This window comes from Mus musculus, chromosome 15 (assembly GCF_000001635.26).
Source record: "Mus musculus strain C57BL/6J chromosome 15, GRCm38.p6 C57BL/6J".
NCBI lineage: Eukaryota > Metazoa > Chordata > Mammalia > Rodentia > Muridae > Mus > Mus musculus.
In genome coordinates, this window is record NC_000081.6 from 77,555,350 (window position 1) to 77,571,033 (window position 15,684).

The 15,684-nt window shown below is 45.5% G+C and overlaps 1 long non-coding RNA gene across 1 annotated transcript; it reads right to left on the reverse strand.

Annotated features, from left to right (window-relative positions):
- Positions 1-2,889: 2,889 nt before the first annotated feature.
- Positions 2,890-6,543, reverse strand: 1700025B11Rik (RIKEN cDNA 1700025B11 gene). The gene is made up of 4 exons (NR_040310.1): positions 6,479-6,543; positions 3,769-3,811; positions 3,545-3,700; positions 2,890-3,178 (listed from the first exon to the last, which is right to left on the reverse strand). It is a non-coding gene; the product is annotated as an RIKEN cDNA 1700025B11 gene (long non-coding RNA).
- Between the last annotated feature and the right edge of the window lie 9,141 nt (positions 6,544-15,684).

Genomic DNA, 15,684 nt, shown 5'->3' on the forward strand with positions numbered 1-15,684 from the left:
GAACAAAACACCCATGGAAGGAGTTACAGAAACAAAGTATGGAGCTGAGATGAAAGGATGGACCATGTAGAGACTGCCATATCCAGGGATCCACCCCATAATCAGCTTCCAAATGCTGACACCATTGCATACACTAGCAAGATTTTACTGAAAGGACCCAGATGTAGCTGTCTCTTGTGAGACTATGCCGGGGCCTAGCAAACACAGAAGTGGATGCTCACAGTCAGCTAATGGATGGATCACAGGGCTCCCAATGGAGGAGCTAGAGAAAGTACCCAAGGAGCTAAAGGGATCTTCAACCCTATAGGTGGAACAACATTATGAACTAACCAGTACCCCTGAGCTCTTGACTCTAGCTGCATATGTATCAAAAGATGGCCTAGTCGGCCATCACTGGAAAGAGAGGCCCATTGGACACGCAGACTTTGTGTGCCCCGGTACAGGGGAACGCCAGGGCCAAAGGGGGGGAGTGGGTGGGTAGGGGAGTGGGGGTGGGTGGGTAAAGGGGACTTTTGGTATAGCATTGGAAATGTAAATGAACTAAATACCTAATTAAAAAAAAAATTCAAAATAGTAAGCAGAAGGCAGGTGATTTGTCTCTTGAAAAAAACCATGCTAACTTGTGACATAAAAACTATTGCTTTAAACTTATACTGAACTCGTGAAGACATAAAATATAGAATGAATGTTTAGGCAGGTACTAGTCTTGATGGAAAGACCTCTAAACAATTCTGTTTTAACTCCTTAAACATTATTAATCTATGATATGGATTGCTAGTTTACATTTATTGTGTAAGTTTAAGTAACTTTACTTAAACTATGTATATTTAAATAAAAGACCTTAGAAAATCATGTGATCAATTATCCCAAAAAGGTATAAAAACTAAGGACAAAAATAAGCTGGTGGTATAGTCATTTTCTGCTTCACCTAGTAGGTGTGTTATATGTGTGTGTATTTATTTGTGTATGATTGGTGGTGTGTATGTGTGTGCACGTGTATGTGTGTTGTGTGTGTATGTATGGTGTAAGTGTGGTGTATATGTGATGTGTGGTGTCTACATGTTTTTATGTAAATGTGTTTATCCGTGTTATAGTGTTGTGTATATGTATGGTATGAGTGTAACGTGTATGTGTGGGGTATGTGTGTCTGTTTTGTGTGTGTGATATGTGGTTTGTGTGTCTGCTTAACATTATAGATTTCAACTTGGGGCATGAGAAAGTTTCCTTATAACATTAGGCTAAGGACAAAGGCAAGAACTGAGAGAAGCTAGAATTCACAAGACAGAGAAGAGAACAAGACATGGAGAGAACCCAGGAGTCTGCAGGAGATCTGCTGTGAGTGAAGTACATGCTGACACAGGATAGATGGAGGAGGCTAGCCCAGACTGGAGGATCAGGCATTTGGAACTACTGGGGTTCAGTATCTTCTGAGCCATGGAGGATGAAGGAAAAGGGGGAAGGTCCTACATGCCAAAGTGAGAAAATTTCCTCCTTCAGTGAGCACTGAGGAGGGGATAAATGAAAAACTAATAGAAATAAAAAAGGAAAGGCCATAACTGCTTCTCGGTATGGTGGAGGAAACCATTTACTGTAGGTAAAAGGGAGAGCATAGCCAGAGGTGGGACATCTGGGAGAGGCCAGAGTGGACATCACCCTGATGGGGTAGGCAGTGTAGGCTGAGGGGAGAGTTAACAGGGAGGAGAGAGTGGAGCCAGCTGCAGCAGCCAGGAGGCCCAATGTACAAAAGGGGTGGGTAACCAAAATGGCTGGACTATATAAGGAAGATTCTGTGGGGGAAGGGCAGCTCAGTCCCTGGGCTGGAGAGTTGGGGTAGAGGGCAGAGTATGCCAGCCATATCCTGTAAAGGGTAGGGAATGAAGGATGCTGGGAGAACCTGATAGGCAGGTCTGCTTTGATCTCTTAAATAGGCCCCTAATCCTTTTGTCCTGGGTTTTGAGAGTTAACAGAAGCCTGCATAAGATGAGTCCTTGACTAAATAATTCTCAGATGCTCATGGGAAAGGAGTAGAGAGAGGATCTGGGTGGGTCAGGTTGAACTGTACTCCAGCAAATGTTCAGGAATATTTATAAAAATAAAACAATCCAGGACCTAACAAGGTAAAGGTAATATTTTTTGGCCCCAGTAAAAACTCACACCATATAAAGATGTAAAGAAACATGGTTCAGACTGATGAGTAAAGTCACTAAAAGAGCAGTGACACAGGAATGGGCGGTGCTGGTGCTCACCTTTAGTCCCGGTATTTGAGAGGCAGAGGAGGCAGAGGCAGAGGCAGAGGCAGAGGCAGAGGCAGAGGCAGAGGCAGAGGCAGAGGCAGAGGCAGAGGCAGAGGCAGAGGCAGAGGCAGAGGCAGAGGCAGAGGCAGAGGCAGAGGCAGAGGCAGAGGCAGGTTGATCTCTGTGAGTTCAAGGCCAGCTTGCTACAGAGTGAGTTTCAAGACAGGCAGGGCTACACAGAGGAAAAAGCCAAAATAATAAAATAAAATAAAAGCAAATTAAAACCTAATTTAAAAAAATAATAAAAGGGACAGAGAGCTTGCTGGCACACAGGAAAGGCCTTCCTTTCCTGACAAATTTGCAGTCAATGAAAAAGGAAAAAAAAAAAAGACAGTTCTGAGAGCATTGGCTGTGGGCAACCCAGCAATGTGACTAGAGCTGCAATGGGTGCCCCGATTTCTCTCCATCCCCAGGCATGAGTCATTCCTGCCATCATCCTGGGTCTCCATCAAGCACCAGAGTCCACAAAGACCTGTGTTTTGCAGGTAGAACTTCCAAATTGAATTTAGTTTTAGGACATCCAGTCGACCTCTGCTGTTGACTGTGACATTGAAGTGCCAGATGGAGTACTATACAGGCTCTGGGAACAGCATGCTTTCATTGTTGTGACAAATTTTATTTCTGATCTCAATCAGCTCGGCACTTCACACATTAAAGAGAATGTATCCAGGGAATCCAAAGCTGCAGACAGGCTCGGGTGCGTTGTTGTATATATCTGATCGGCATGTCATGGGCCTTGACAGAGGTCACATAAAGAAGAGTCGGGAGAATAAGCAGAAAAAGATGATGGACCCTCCAGCGATGGAGCTCAAGACAAAAGCGAAGGTGCATCTGGAGGTGGCTTTGGCCTTTTCATATTCCTTCTGTTCTATGTATGTTCTTGTCTGGGTTTTAGGGGAGAAGGAAAAAGATTCATTTTGTGGGTTCTCAGATGGGGGCTGGAAAGAGAGCCTGGTAGTTAAGTAAGAGCCCACACTGCTTTGACAGAGTTCTGAATTCGGTTCCCAGTACCTATGTCAGGGGCTTATAGCTGCCTATAACTCCAGCTCCAGGGGAATTTGACACCGCTTCAGGACTCTGAAGGCATATGATACATGCAACTAAAATGTCTTTCTTTCTTTTTTTTTTAAAGGATTCTGAGATAGAGGGTGAAGTGGGAAGCTGAGAAGACCCAACATGGGGTGTGGATCTGAATCTACAAGGGATGCGGGCCGAGAGAGGGGGTGAAGAGGAATTGTATAGAGTGTCACCTTGCAAGAAGAGCGATAGGCTAAGTAGCCTAGTGGAAAGAAAAAACAGAAAGCCAGAATGGCTAGGCAGTGGTGGTCCTGGATATGTGGGATGACGACACTCTCAGATTGGTCTTCATTCTGTTCCTCGTTTTTGGTAGACATCAGTTCAGACACCTGGAGACAGACAGTGAGTGACTCAGGTCTGAGCACAGGATTTGGACATTGAATTTATCCATACTTACCTCTTTCTTTTACAAAAGCTTTGGAGACTGGACCGCGTTAGACCTGAAAATTGCAAGGAGAAAAACCAAATGATCATCCAATTAAAACAAGCTTTATTAAATACTGGCCAGGAGGATGGACACTGTCTAAGTCTATAGCTGGGATTCCCAGAGACTGGCAAGGAATTGGGTTAGTCAGGTGTTCTTAAAGGTGAAACCCGCAAGGCTACAGTGCTTCCAGCCTTCATCCAATGGGAGGCAAGCATACATCCTGCTGTACTTCCTGTCTATGTACGTCCCACCTATGTGTGATCAAGCACAGCCTGTGCAGCTGAACCAACCTTGCTAGCTGAAGTGAAGACACATATGACTCTCTAGTTTACATGAACAGCAGCCCCAGCACACCAGGAAGTTGTCTGCCCTTGAGCAAGCAGGTTGACTTTAGCCCTTACAAAGAGATGGCTGAGTGGCCAGAGCACTGGCTGCTTTCCAGAAGATCCTGGTTTGATTCCCAGCACTCACATGGAGTCTCACAATCATCTCAGGCCGAGAGCATCTGTCGCCCTCTTCTGGCCCCCATGCACATGGTGCAGAGACATCCATGCAGGCAAAACACTCATACATAAAAAATAGAATAAAATAAAATAAATGGGTGAAGATTAATTTTATTTTTCATTTCTCTCTCTCTCTCTCACTCTCTCTCTCTCTCTCTCTCTCTCTCTCTCTCTCTCTCTCTCTCTGTGTGTGTGTGTGTGTGTGTGTGTGTGTGTGTAGGTAGGCAGGTACACAAGAAAGTCAGAAGGCACGCTGGTTGTCCTGGAGCTGGTGGTTGTGAGCTGCCTGATGTGAGAGTGCTGAACTGGGTTCCCCTGGAAGAGCAGCCCGGGCTCTTTCACAGTGAGCCATCCCTCCCATTCCTGGTACTTCTCCTTTTTCACACTCACACATTTCTACTTGGCTCATCTAACATCAGCACTGAGTGCCTTTAACATTCTCACTGGCTCTGTCAGCCATGATGTCCCCTCTAATCTTATCATGCTCTCCAATCCCCTGTCCATCAGACCTTCCACCCTCCACACTCTATCATCTCTCCTCCCAAGTCTCCCTACTCCCTCTCCCTGTGTATCCCCCTTTATCATTGCTTCAGTGTCCCCTGCTGTTCTATGGCCTCAAAAATCCCCCCTCCCACTCTGGTGAAGTTTCTCTCTAAAACGTCAAATGGCCTCTGATAACGACTTGTTCCCTAAACACTGTCCCCACGTCAAAGCTTCCTTTTTGCCCCTATAAAACACCCTAAAAATAAGACTCTCATTGGGCATGGTGACACATGCCTTTCATCCTAGCACTCAGGAGGCAGAGATAGGTAGATCTCTTAGGGTTGCAGCCCAGCCTGGTCAACACTAAAATCCAGCCAGCATTAGACAGTGAGAATGTGTCTCAGAAAGGGATGGGGCGAGGGCAGAACTGAGTGAGGGATGGAAGGGGTGAGGTTAGAAAGGAGGGAGGGAGGGAGAGGGAGAGGTCCTTAAGGGCATGTTGGTCCATCCAGCATTCTGAAGGCAGAGAGAGGCAGTAGTATTGTGAGTTCCAAGTAATAATGAAATAAATGAGGCCATGTCTCAAAAACCCTAAACCAAGGGGATACAATCAATTAAGCTGGCTATGGTAGTGAAGTCCAGGCAGGAGGACTCAAAGAGGTCTCGGCTATGCAGCTAGTAAGAAGCCATCTTGAGCTACCCCAACAGTTCCTTAAAAACAAACAAGCAAACATCAAACCCCAAACAAGACCAAACAAATCATGGCTCATGGTAAAGTGTCCATCACGCAGGTATGAGGACCTGAGTTCAGATCCCCAGGACCCAGGAGAACTCTGGGTGTGTTGGCACATGCCTGTAAGCTTGGCAGTGTAAGGAGAGAGAGGCTGGATCCAAGGAACTTGGTGCACAGCCAGTCTAGAAAGAGTAAGCTCTAGGTCCTGGCCTTCATAGGAGCATACACACACACACACACACACACACACACACACACACACAGGCATGCATGCACACACATGCACGCACACACCCAGGCACACATATATTCATGAAAAATACCAAATAATACTCATGATTACTTTTCGTCAAACCTTCCTTAGAAATTCTTCATTCCCTTCTAAAACTCTCAGCTACGTGGCTTCCAGTGTCTGAGACCATACTGTCTAAGATCCTTGTACCTCTCCCTGTGACTCCTTCACCTTTCACCCATCCACCCCTCACCCTGCTAATCACATGACTCCTTTAATCCTTTCTTTGCCCCCTGTAAACTCGAACTCTTCTCCCTGTTTGCCTGTACCCTCTTTTATGCCTCTGGATAAAGCAACTGCTCGTCTCTGTCTAACACATTTCCTCTAATCTTTAATAAACTATAAATCTTATTGTATGTGATGGGCATTTGTCTTCATGAATGTCTGTGCTCTTCTCTGGGGTACTGATGGGTGGGAGCTGCTGTGGGAAGGTTGGAAGTAGAACCTCTGGAAAAGCAGCCATTGCTCTTAACCCCTGATCAGCCTCTGCAGCAGCCTTCCTAGCCTTTGGACTTGCTTTCTGGTCCTCTTAGAGTAGCTCCTCTGCAGGAACCCCTTCTTCCAGTGGACACACTCTATCCACTCTTAGCACGCCCGGTCTGCCCCCATCATTTACCCCTGTTCTTCCCTGCCTACTCCCTGACACCCTTTAAATTTCCCATTAGGTACCTGGAGTGTACATCCCAGGCCCAAGGAAAGCTCTCAGCTCCAGGCAACTCACTGGAGATTACTATGGCAACCAGGCAAGACCTGCCTCCCAGGCTGAGCTTTCTATTTCTATTGGATGCTTACTATAATGGAAGTTCAGTCCTGGCTATTTTATTGGGCAGTTCAAGAATTCCAGATTCCACCTTGAAAACAGGTGTAAAGTAGGCTTTCTCTTAAACTTCCTTGCTTATTCCTACTAAGCACCTTGAAGAAAAGGACATTTGAGGCAAGTGCCATGTGGACCTCAGGCCCCCATTGGATACTCTTGATGGCTGTAATATTCTTGTGGTCACAACACAATCATGCCATTTGCCATTCTAATGCCCACCACCTCTGGCCAGTGATCTCATATAGCTCAGGCTAACCTTTAACCCGCTGTGTAACTGAGGATAGCCTTGACTTTCAGGCCCTCCTGCTGCTGCCATGTGGTGCTGGGGAATCAAAGCCAGGGCTGTTGAAGGCAGGCAAGCCCTCTACCCACAAAAATATGTCCTCAGCCTCTGAATTTTATGTTTATTTGTGCCAGGTAGAATTTCATAAGTCCAGAGTAGCTTCAACCTCTCTTGAAATCCCAGCTCTAGGGAGGTAGAGTCAGGAGGATCAGGAGTTCAAGGTCATTGTCATGGATACAACTAGTCAAGGTTACCCTGATTCCATGAGATACTGTCCCAGACAACAATACAAAAGGGGCTGGAGAGACAGATGGCTTATTGAGACAGAAGTCCCTCTTTGAATCCTCTGTAGAAAAAAAAAATAGACGAAGAATCCACTAATTTTTTTAAAAAGATTCTTGTTTTGTTTTGTTTTGTTTGTTTGTTTGAGCAGGGCTTCTCTGTGTTATCCTGGCTTTTCCTAGAACTCTGTAGACCAGGCTGGCCTCGATATCACAAAGATCTACCTCTGCTTCCACAGGACTTGGATGAAAGGAATGTACTACCACTGCCTGGCTAACCATTATTTTTATACATATCTGTATGGATGTGAATCTGTCAGTGTGTGTCTGTTTCTGACCACACAGTGCTGACGCTTCAGGCAGTTGCCCCAAGCTCAGCTTTAGTGTGTGTACTGGGAATCTGAACTCAGGCAACTTTTTATACGCTGAGCATTCTGCCTAAGTCCTTGTTTGTTTGTTTGTTCGTTTGTTTGTTTTGGGAAAGTCTTGGGTAATCCAGGCTAGGCTCCTACTTGCTTTGTAGCTGAGGGTGGTCTTGAATCCTGTGGTTGCACAAGAATAAATTTGGATCCACAATCCCCTGTAAAGGACAAGAGTGTGTGGCCTGCCTGAGATCTCAGCACCAGGGGACAGAGGTGAGTGGATCCTGGGAGGTCACTTTGTCCAAATGGCAAGCTCCGGGCTCAGTGAGAGAACTTTTCTCAAAAACCTAAGGTGGCAGACAATAGAGCCAGATACCCCTAACAATGACCTCTGACCTCCAAACTCTCACAGGCAGGAACTCACACTCAGTAGGTAGGCACAAAGAGGCATACACACACTACCTTATAAACACAAGCTGAAGAAGATAAAATTGCTGCTAGCTACCAATGGATGGCAGTGCTGCCCACCTACTGTCCAAATCATTATGCTCTCAAGTCCATTAATGTTGTGTTGGCCAGAATATACTCATTGAGGCTAAAATAATAAAGTGAGTTCTTACAAGGGCCTTGGTCTTGTTGACAAGGGAGACTTGAGGGCTGAGTGCAAGAGAAAGTTGCTTGTATAGAGCTTGAAGCTGTACAGAGTCACACAGTCAGGGATGCAAGCAGCCTTTAGCCTGCCATCAGCTAGGACTAGCATGGTTCTGGATTCAGCTGTGACTGTTTTCATTTGGAAGAGTACCTGAGCCTCAATGAGAAGCTAGTAGAGGTGACATCTTATTTTAGCCATAGGAGATCCTGACGAGAGAGCTGGCCATGCTGACACACACAGAACTGCAAGTCTGTACATAAGCTTATGGGAGTGTATTATGTTCCACCAGAGAATGAAGTGTATTTTCAAGCAGCATGGTAGTTAACAACTCAGATGGAATTCAGCTGGGTGGCAATCCCTGAGCTGGGAAAGTGGGTGCTGTGGAAAACCAAAGGGACTTAGACGTCCACACATGCAGACTCACACACACACCCCATCATATTTACCAGGCAAGCACTCTAGGCTGAGCTATATCTGTAGCCTTATAATTTGTTAATTTTTGAGATAGGGTCTCACTAAGGAGCTCTGGTTGACCTGGAACCTGCTATGTAGACCTGGCTGGCCTGTCTCTATATTTCAAATGCTGAGATTAAAGATTTGGGCCATCATGAGTAGGTTAAAAGGTGTGTGTGTGTGTGTGTGTGTGTGTGTGTGTGTGTGTGAAGGGGCCTGCAGAGGCCACAAGTTAGGCATTGGATTCCCAGGAGCTGGAGTTACAGATAGCTGTGAGCCACTTGACTAACATATAGGTGCGGGAACTGAACTTGAGTCCTCTGCAAGAGTAACAAGTGCTCCTGACTGCGGGACCATCTCTCCAGGACCCCCTCTTTATATTTTTAAAATCTGAGACGTGGTCTCCTTAAGTTGCCTAGGCAGACCTTGAACTTTCAATCTTCTTTCTCAGCCTCCCAAATATTTGGGAGTACAGGCCTGATACCAGGTCCAGATACAAACTGTACTGGATTTTAGACAAGGACCTGAAAAACCCCTAGTCATAACAGCCACAAACCACTGTAGCCCTCTCTTCTCCTTGGAGGCTGTTGGCCACAAGCCTTTGAGGACAAAGGGAGCAGAAATTTGAGCAGGGTTCAGAGGGCCATAAAAATGACAGAAGAACTCTTGGAGACCCATCCAGTGAGACGAGTCTACTTCATTGCTCCAGGGATAGGGTATATAAGGATTTTATTAGGTGTGCGGTGGGGAGGGCTGGTGCAGAGCGGGGCTTGTGCACTGAAGTTATGCAGCCTTGCAGAGAGCTCTGGGCAAGGTCATTTTTTTCAGACAAGGCCAGCCACCGGTGTTCAGGGACACTCTCCAGACAAAGTGAGACAGAGACCAGAAAGCTTCACCCATGAGATGCTTCAACCTTAACAACAGGGTTCTTCTCCAACAAGCCGTGGTTCGGAAGACAGCAAATTCTTCGTAAGATTTGGTTCAGATTGGGAAGCAGAAGAGATGACCATGGGCGCCCGGCTTACTTTCTCCTTTTCTCTTTTTATTTGGTCCAAGACTTCAGCCGTGGGTTGGTGTCATTCATATTCAGAGTGGTTCTTCCCCACGCTGTAGAAACATACCTTCAAGAGCTGTATTTCCTATGTGAGTCTAACTTCAGTCAAGGGGCTGCGGAGGTGGCCCAGTGGAGAAAGGCTTTGCTCCACAATCATGAGGACCTGAGCTCAGGTCTCCAGCGACCGGGTAAACCCTGAGTGGGTTTGGTGGCCTGCTTTTACTCCCAGCACATAGCAGGTAGAGAGAAACAAGGGTTCCCCAGCGCAAGCTGGCTAGCCAGAGAAGCCAAATTGCCAAGCTCTGGATTCTTGTGAGAGATCTTGCTTCAACATACAATGTGGACAGGGACTGAAGAAGAGCCTAATATCAACCTCTGGTATACACACAGATGTGCGTGCACACATACACACATACACACACGCACACACACAGAGGCATGCAGACATACAGACAAACACATGTGAACATGCATGCATACGTATGGATTAACCATCATTACTACTATAAGAAATAAGTCATTATGGTCCATTTTCAGCCTGAGGTGCATTTGGAGTTCATCACAGAATCACAGTAAAACAGCAGGCCCTTGTCTTGTCTATGTGGACGCTGATGTCTACTTCTCTGGAAATTCCCAGTTCATCCTAGAGTTGAACAGTAGCAGGCAGTTTGCTATGCAGCTGAGCCCATGTATCAGAAAAGGAGGGAATCTCAAGCCTGTGGTATATGTTATATATTGAATTCAGAAGGAATGCCATCTGGGATAGGAGGCAAGACCAGACACAGGGAAGATTGTATCTCCCTGAAGAAATTACCCAGTGAGGAACTCAGGGGGCGGTGCAATGTGTAGGAATATAAAAAAATAAAAAGCCACTAGCTTGGAGCAAACTGGTGTAACAACTGTCTTTGCCTTTTCTGTAGGCTAATGCCCAAGTTTGTAAGGCAGAAAACCTGTCGCTCTTGCTACCCAGAGTCTCTTCAGTACTCTTTTTTTTCAATTTTTTATTACATATTTTCTTCATTTACATTTCAAATGCTATCCCAAAAGTCCCCTATACCCTCCCCCCACCCTCCTCCCCTACTCACCCACTCCCACTTCTTGGCCCTGGTATTCCCCTGTGCTGGGGCATATAAAGTTTGCAAGACCAAGGGGCTTTTCTTCCCAATGATGGATGACTAGGCCATCTTCTGCTACATATGCAGCTAGAGACACAAGCTCTGGGGGTACTGATTAGTTCATATTGTTGTTCCACCTATAGGGTTGTAGACCCCTTCAGCTCCTTGGGTACTTTCTCTAGCTCCTCTATTGGGGGCCCTGTGTTCCATCCAATAGATGACTGTGAGCATCCACTTCTGTATTTGCCAGGCACTGGCATAGCCTCACACGAGACAGCTATATCAGGGTCCTTTCAGCAAAATCTTGCTGGCATGTGCAATAGTGTCTGTGTTTGGTGGCTGATTATGGGATGGATCCCAGGGTGGAGTAGTCTCTGGATGGTCCATCCTTTCATCTTAGCTCAAAATTTTGTCTCTGTAACTCCTTCCATGGGTATTTTGTTCCCTATTCTAAGGAGGAATGAAGTATCCACACATTGGTCTTCCTTCTTCTTGATTTTCTTGTGTTTTACAAATTGTATCTTGAGTATTCTAAGTTTCTGGGCTAATATCCACTTATCAGTGAGTACATATCAAGTGACTTCTTTTGTTATTGGGTTACCTCACTCAGGATGATATCCTCAAGATATATCCATTTGCCCAAAAATTTCATAAATTCATTCTTTTAAATAGCTAAGTAGTACTCCATTGTGTAAATGTACCACATTTTCTATATCCATTCCTCTGTTGAAGTACATCTGGGTTCTTTCCAGCTTCTGGCTATTATAAATAAGGCTGCTATGAACATAGTGGAGCATGTGTCCTTATTACCAGTTGGAACATCTTCTGTGTATATGCCCAGGAAAGGAATTGCTGGATCTTACCTTTATCCATTGGTAAGAGGGGTGGTGGACAGGTGGATAGCAGGGGACTTTCAGAGTATTGAGATAACAGAGCATAAGTAATACAACCAGAGTGTAATGACCTTTTAGGAGAATGTTTTTCAGTGTCTGCTATGTATAATTACCTCTGGGAAGCAGAGTCTGAGAACCTGAACTTAATTTCACCTTTTAAGAAAAATGGAGACTGCATACAAACTGCTACAAACATCTTAAGAGGATTGAACCTCAACAGTAAGTGTGCCACCAAATAGTGTTCCTCCAAATAGTGAGCCAATCAAGAGTTGATTAAAGGAAGTGGGAAAGAAGGATTGGTGGAGTCAGGGGGTGTTGAGACTTAGAACTAGAGTCAGTTTGAAGAAGAGTAGGAGGGGCTTCACCTCACCATGGCAACTGCTGAAGCCATAGAAAATTCTCTCTGCCCAGGGACAAAATTGTAGAGATAGGGAGACATTTTTTTTCAGGTCTGGGCATTTCTGCTTAGAAATGTGGAATCTTTCTAGGAGTAGACACCTGTAATCCCAGAACTGAAGTGGGAGGATCATGGATTCAAGGCTAGTTTAGGCTACAAAGTTAGACTCTGGAGAGAGAGAGAGAGAGAGAGAGAGAGAGAGAGAGAGAGAGAGAGAGAAGAAGAAGAAGGAGGAGGAGGAGGAGGAGGAGGAGGAGGAGGAGGAGGAGAGGAGAGGAGAGGAGAGGAAAAGAAGCCATCCCTCCTCAAACCCAGTACTTTGAAACCTTAGGCTCTGAGACACTGAGCCCAGTGTAGGATTCAATTAAGGACCCAATCACCAATCTCAAGACCACACCTTTGTCCAGGCATAGTGGCATATACCTTTAATCCCAGAATCCCAAAGGCAGCAGGAAGCAAGAGGGGATCTCTGAGTTCTAGGCCAGCCTGGTCTATGTATCAAGTTGCAGACCAGAAAGAACTACATAGTGAGACCCTGTTGCAAAACAAAATAAACAAACAAGACCAAGCCTTCTTAAACCTCTTCTACTGGTAACCCCCTTTAAACCAGAGCAATTAAATACAAATTTTAAAAGATTTCATTTTATCTCATGTGTACGGATGTTTTGCTTGAATGTACTATGTATGTGCTCTATGTGTGTGCATTGAGACCTAGGAGGCCAGAAGAGGGTGTTGGATCCTCTGGAACTGGAATTACAGAAGCTTGTGAGCTGCCATGTAAGAGCTGGGAATCAAAACCAGGTCCTCCGGAAGAGGAGCCTGTGCTCTTAGCCCATGAGCCATTTCTCCAGCCCTATATGAGAAATTTTTATGTGTCTCTCTAAACAGAGACATATAAAAATAGGTCTATAAATCCAACATATACTAATAAAAATAATAAAGTTATTTTAAAATAATCCTTTTTTATCCTCTTTTTTTTCTTTATTGGATATTTTCTTTACGTACATTTCAAATATTATCCCCTTTCCCAGTTTCCCTGCCTCCCAGACAGCTCCTATCCCATCCTCCCTCCCCCTGCTTCCACGAGGGTGTTCCTCCACCCACCAACCCACTCCCAACTTCCCGCCCTGGATTTCCATACACTAAGGCGTCTATTGAGCCTTCAAAGAACCAAGGGCCTCTCCTCCCATTGGTGAATGACAAGGCCATCCTCTGCTGCATATGCAGCTGGAGCCATGTGTACTTCTTGGTTGATAGCTTAGTCCCTAGGAGCTCTGGGGGTTAAGGTTGGTTGATATTATTGTTCTTCCTATGGGGTTGTACCCATTCCACTCCTTCAGTCCTTTCTCTAACTCCTCTATTGAAGACCCTGCACTCCTTCCAATGGTTGGCTGCGAGTATCTGTTTCTGTATTTGTAAAGCTCTTGCAGGGCCTCTCAGGAGACAGCCATATCAGGCTCCTTTCAGCATTCATTTCTTGGTATCCACAGTAGTGTCTAGATTTGGTAACTGTATATGGGATGAATCCCCAAGTGTTACAATCTCTGGTTGGCCTTTCCTTGACTCTATGCTGTACATCTTATCTCCATACTTGCTCCTGTGAGTGTTTTGTTCTCTTTCTTTTTTTGGCGGGGGGGGGGGGGGGAGGAGGGTTCAAGACAGGGTTTCTCTGTATATCACTGACTGCCCTGGAACTCACTCTGTAGACCAGGCTGGCCTTGAACTCAGAAATCCACCTGCCTCTGCCTCCCAAGTGCTGGGATTAAAGGCGTGCGCCACCACTGCTCAGCTTTTGTTCTCCTAAGAAGGACCGAAGCACCCACACTTTGGTATTTCTTCTGCTTGAGCTTCATGTGGTCTATGAATTGAATTGTACCTTGGGTATTTGGACCTTTGGGGCTAATATGCACTTATCAGTGAGTGCATATCAAGTAAGTTCTTTTGTGATTGGGTTACCTCACTCAGGATGATATTTTCTAGTTCCATCCATTTATGTAGGAAGCCGCCCTCACATTTGCCATTATAAGATGGCGCTGACAGCTGTGTTCTAAGTAGTAAACATAATCTGCACACGTGCAGGGGCAGTTTTCCCGCCATGTGTTCTGCCTTTCTCGTGATGACAACTGGGCCGATGGGCTGCAGCCAATCAGGGAGTAATACGTCCTAGGCGGAGGATAATTCTCCTTAAAAGGGACGGGGTTTTGCCATTCTCTCTCTTGCTTTCTTGTTCTTGTTCTTTTTCTTGCTTTCTTGTTCTTGTTCTTTTTCTCTTTCTTGCTCTCTTGCTCTCTTGCACTCTTGCTCCTGAAGATGTAAGCAATAAAGCTTTTGCCGCAGAAGATTCTGGTTTGCTGCGTCTTTCCTGGCCGGTCGCAAACGCGTGTAAGAGTTGGTGCCGAAACCCGGGACGAGAAGACCCGGGACGAGAAGACCCAGGACGAGAAGACCTGGGACGAGAAGACCTGGGATGAGAAAACGTGGGACGGTTACCATCACCAGCGCAAGGAAGATCCCTCATTCCGGAACCAGAACTGCGGGTCATGGTAATGAAGTGTTCCCGCAACACAGACTGTTGAGAAGGATTCAACTGCGTAAATTCAGAACTCTTCAGCTGGGGAACAGGGTACCCGTAAGTATAGCTTTACAAGGTAAGTCTGGTCTTGAGCTTTCTAACAAAATTCAAGACAGTCTATCAGAAGTAAAGTGGGAAATAGCTTTACAAGGTATGTTTGGCCTTGAACTTTCTCTAGTGTTAGGAGCCTTTTTGTTCCTTTTCACATGTTATCAAGTGGTTAAGGCAGGGCTGAAAATTCTGGATGAAATTCAGGGCAATCTATCAGAAGTAAAGCGGGGAGAGAGAGTAGGAGCAAAGAGGAAATATGGTACACAAAATAAGTATACAGGCCTTTCCACGGGTCTTGAACCTGAGGAAAAGTTTAGGTCAGGTAAGAATACCTGGGGAGAGATTAGAAGGAAGGAAAAGAAAAAAGAAAAGAAAAAAGATCAATTAGCGGAGGTCTCTAGGAGAAGGAGCCTATACTCATCACTAGATGAGCTCAAGGAGCCAGTTCTTAATAGTTCTGAATCAGATGAAAAGGCTATTAGGGCCTGGAAGGCGCTCTCCCAAGCAGGTAAGGCCACTGGACAACTAACAAAGATCGTCCAGAGACCTCAGGAGTCATTCTCAGATTTTGTGGCCAGAATGACAGAGGCAGCAGAGCGTATTTTTGGAGATTTGGAGCAAGCCGCACCTCTGGTAGAATAGCTTATTTATGAGCAAGCCACGCAGGAATGCAGAGCGGCCATAGCCCCAAGAAAGAACAAAAGTTTACAAAACTGGCTCAGGGTTTGTCGGGAGCTTGGGGGACCTCTCATTATGCGTTACTTCCATTCAGTATGAGAATTTTACTAGGGCAGCTAATTTGTCAAAAAGTCTTTCTCAGTATATGTTACAGAATTGGATGGCTGAATTTGAACAGACCCTTCGGGAATTGAGAATTGCCATTATTCAGGTCAACTCCACGTGCTTGGACCTGTCCCTGACCAAAGGATTACCCAATTGGATCTC